General features: G+C 37.6%; 1 pseudogene across 1 annotated transcript; it reads right to left on the bottom strand.

Moving 5' to 3' along the window:
• Nucleotides 1-3,756: 3,756 nt before the first annotated feature.
• Nucleotides 3,757-4,407, bottom strand: LOC116558420 (annotated as a pseudogene). The gene has a single exon (XR_004272001.1). The product of XR_004272001.1 is annotated as a 40S ribosomal protein S7 pseudogene (transcript).
• Nucleotides 4,408-4,674: the final 267 nt, after the last annotated feature.

Genomic DNA, 4,674 nt, shown 5'->3' with positions numbered 1-4,674 from the left:
AGGATAGTGTTTCTTAGAAGCAATGTACCTTTGGAATCAGTAAGGATGTCCTTCCAAGGACTGGTCTCCAGCAGGGCAGCACAATCTGTGATGGCTTCCCAACTCTTTGGAGATGAACTTACTCTCTATTGATGGTACTGTTTCTATTTCACAACAGAAATGTCATTTGCTCATTCCTCTTTGAGAGTAATGAGGTTTCAGATATAATCCAATTCATGGTGGCAGCAAAGGACTTGATATTCTCTTTATGAATTGCTGTTTTAACCATGGAACAGTAAATGGCTGACAATTGACTTTCAAAATGAGAACACTATTTGGCAGACTTGACAGCTTTGTCGTTTGATTAGGGACATGCTGATGGTTCCACATCAAGGGCAGAGAGGTCAGAAAGTTGCTTGTGCAAGCTTTAAGGCATTTTGTTGTTCAAGATTCTGAGTAATCGAATGATGAGCCTACAGCCTAACAACCTGATATATCAATATCCACACGACACTAGATTTCTTTGCCTTCTATTTGGTAATGTGGATCTCAAGGATAAAGTTTTTGTCTCACTCAGTGCATAATTTGTGTGCTCCAAATAATGCTACTCTCACAAAAGTTATTGTTTGGTGAAGGGCCCTTGAATTTTTTTCCTGTTAAATTGTTCTAGCATTTTTAGTCATCAAACTAATGAGGAAAGACAGAGATTCAGTTATAATTATGTCTGACTGCTGATTAATATGATATTTATAAAAGGAATGAAATTTCTCCTTGAATTAGGGCAAGGCTCCTGTTTAAATTTTACCTTATTAGATTATAACAGAGTGTTACAGAGTTTATCCCTGTAGCAGTACAATAAAGGAATAATTCTTTAACATCTATCCCTATTATATGATTTAAAGTACTTCTAATGAAACTTGGTACTATTTCATATTTACAATTGTGGTAATACTGGGCTGCTCTAGGGATTCTCTTTCAGCATGCCAATTGTTAGGCTCCTACTCTTTAATTTTTTAAGAAGGTTCTTACCTTCCCTAAAATAGCAATGAATTCCTTGCAATTACACATTCATAGTATGGAAATGGCACCCCAGGAAAATTTCTTTGGCTCTCTATGTGCAGCAATTTTCATAACCCAGCAACTTCAGCTGTTTTTTCTCTACGTCCTTAAATAGTCTAAAGAATTTCTCTCCTTGTAGTCAGGCTTCCTAGAATTGATGTTATCTTTGATCCTGTATCTGAAATTTCCTGATATTCTTGAATATTGTCCTTCATTCAAAGCAGGTCACAAGGTGTAGGGTCTCCCTAGACAGAACTGATGTTTAATGGACCTGCATGTTAAGGACTTTCGGATAATTTGTCCTTCCCTTTGGGAGACTGGGCTTGATTCCCCAGACTTTAAGGCCGTTTCTTAAATTCAGAGAGATCAGAAAAAAAATCAAAGAAAATGCTTTAGATGCTGTCTTTGTTTTTCTTGTTTGGGGATGAGTTTATCCTTAAGATTTAAGAAGTCCTTGTCTCAGTGTTCCCTCTCTTGGCTCCACTCCCAGTGATTTTGAAGTGGCTTGTTACTATCCATGTGGAGGATTTGCCAAGGTTGTTGTTGCCATGGCTGCAGTGCCTGCAAGATTAGCTGATTCTTGTGTCCTATTGATCTCCTCTGAATTTTAGCAACTTGCCAGTGTTCCTTTTATGAATTTGTGGTCATATTAGCCCCAAATCTAACGACCCCTTTGTCTTAGGCCGCAGGGAAATTATTGTGCAGACAGTGCATCAAATCCAAATCCAAATATTTCCATTTAGCCACTTTTGCAGCAATTTCTCAAGAAATTCATGCTTTCATTAAAAGCTTTGGGGAGGTGGAAATGTATTCCTCTGGGAGCAGACTTCAGATGCAAATTTCTAAAGGTGATAATCAGGTCATTGGGTTCACCTATCCTGCTGATCAGGACAGTAGGTATTTGAGGTTCCTCCTTTCAAATCTCCTTGATCCTTTGTTTACATGTTTTGTGTTTTCCCGGTCAGGATTGCGCCACTATTCTTTGCAAATCAGCTTGTGTTGGTCTCCATGCTTTCCCCACCTGTCAAACAAAGCATTCATTTAATTGGGATATCCACTTTCCCCTCTCACATATTGGATTCACTCCTTTTCTATTGTGCTAAAATATATGTAGCATAATATTTACCATTTCAACAATTTTTAAGTGTACAGTTGTATTAGTCCATTTTCACTCTGCTAATAAAGACATACCCAAGACTGGGAAATTTACAAAAGAAAGAAGTTTAATAGACTCACAGTTCTATATGGCTGAGGAGGCCTCACAATCATGGTGGAAGGTGAAAGGCATGTCTTACATGGTGGCAGGCAAGAGAAGAGAACTTGTGCAGGGAACCTCCCCTTTATAAAACCATCATATCTCGTGAGACTTACTCACTATCATGAGAATAGCACAAGAAAAACCCACCCCCATGATTCAGTGACCTCCCACCAGGTCTCTCCCACAACATGGAAATGTGGGAGCTACAATTCAAGGGACTTGGGTGGGGACACAGCCAAAGCATATCAACAGTTCTGTGGCATTAACTGCACTCACATTGTTTTGCAACCATCATCACCATCCATTTCCAGAATGTTTTCATCTTCCTCTATTCTCATTAGTTACTGAAACTCTTTACCTATTAGTTACTAACTCCCCATTTCCTTCTCTCCCTAGCCCCTGGTAAACATCATGCTATGAATTTGGCTACTCTAGGAAACTATATAAATAGAACCATACAATATTTGTCCTTTTGTGACTGGCTTATTTTATTTAGCATTATGTTTTTAAAGGTCATCCATGTTGTGACATGTGTCCGAATTTCATCCCTTGTTAAGGATGAACGATATTTCATTGTATTTATACAGCACATTGTTTATCTGTGCACCTGTTGATGGTCATGTGGGTTATTTCAACTGTTTAGCTATTGTGCAAAGTTGCCATGAACACGAATATACAAATATGTGTTCAAGTCTCTGTTTACATTTTGTTTGCTACCCCTTCTTTAAAAATATTCAACATTCTTTTTTTTAAAAAATTTTAAGTTATAATCCACATAGAGTAACTCAAAGATTTTAAGTGTAGTATTTTATGACTTTTGAAAAATATATACACCTGTGTAACCACCTCCACACTCACCATATAGAATATTTACAGCAAGCCACAGTGTTTCCCCTTGTCTAATTGTGAGTCATCCATTTTGTTCACCCCAACCTTGACCCACAGCCAGAGGAAACCACTGACCTACTTATTGTCATTACAGATTAGCTTTTACTTTCTAAAATTTAGTGTAGATGGAATCATTCACTATGAGCTCTTATTGTTTCTGAGATTCAACCATATCGTGGCATGTATCAGAAGCATCATTCTCTTTATTGCTGAGTTCTGTTCCATTGTAAGGATATACCACAATTTGTTTTTCCATTCGACCATTGATGGACATTTGGTTGTTTCCAGTTTAGGTCTATTATGAATGAAACTGTTATGAACATATGTTTTCAATTCTCTTGGATAAATTTCTTGGAGTAAAATTGCTGAGTTGTATTAATAATGAACTCCCAGCTGGTTTTCCAAAGCAATTGTTCTATTTTACATTTAAAATAATATTGTTTAAGAGTTCTAGTTGTCTCACATCCTCATCAATGCTTTGTATGAACTGTCTTTTTAGTTTTAGAAATTCTAGTATCTCGTGTAGTTTTAATTTGCAGATAATTTTCTTTTTTTTTTTTTTTTTTTTTTTTCTGTGAATATATTTTTTATTTAGTCATTCTGTTTACAATTGAAACTCTGGGAATTCAAAATTAACATCCTTGCCCGTGAGCTCCTTATAGACACCAGAAAAAGTTTCAACCTTGTGTTCCACATTGTTCTGCTGTGCTTTGTCCAAATGAACCTTTATTAGCCGGCTGCCATCCAGTTTCACGCGGATTCTCTTGCCCACAATTTCACTTGGGAAGACCAGGTCCTCAAGGATTGCATCATGCACAGCTGTCAGTGTACGGCTCCTGGGACGCTTTTGTTTATTTTTTGTACGGCTTTTTCGAGTTGGCTTAGGCAGAATTCTCCTCTGAGCGATAAAGACAACATGCTTCCCACTGAACTTTTTCTCCAATTCGCGTACTAGCCGGACTTGGATTTTTTGGAAAGATTTTAGTTGAGGAACAGGAACAAAGATTATGATAGCTTTCCGGCCACCACCAACTTCAATTTCCTTGGCTGCCGTAATATTCAGCTCCCTGAGCTGAGCCTTGAGGTCCGAGTTCATCTCCAGCTCCAGAAGAGCCTGGGAGATGCCGGACTCGAACTCGTCTGGCTTCTCGCCATTGGGCTTCACGATCTTGGCGCTCGAACTGAACATGGCTTTCTCCTTGGCGAGCGCCGACTTGGGAAAAAGGTAATTTTCATTTAAAATGCATTTTAATTTAATTAATTACATTCCTTAGTGACTAATAGTGTTGATCATATTTTCATGAGCTTGTATTTGCCATCTGTACATCATCTTTGGTAAAGCAACAGTTCTGTTTTGCCCATGTTTATTGGGCTATTTATTTTATCATTGAGTTCTGAGAATTATTTATGTATTCAAAGACTTTTTTGAAAATAGATTTTAAAAAAATTTTCTCCCAGTCTGTGGCTTATTTTAAAAAAAATTGACAGTG

The sequence above is a fragment of the Sapajus apella genome, unplaced genomic scaffold, assembly GCF_009761245.1.
Source record: "Sapajus apella isolate SASKATOON/1434 unplaced genomic scaffold, GSC_monkey_1.0 scaffold21, whole genome shotgun sequence".
Taxonomy (NCBI): Eukaryota; Metazoa; Chordata; class Mammalia; order Primates; family Cebidae; genus Sapajus; species Sapajus apella.
This window is presented reverse-complemented; position numbering and strand designations above follow the sequence as displayed.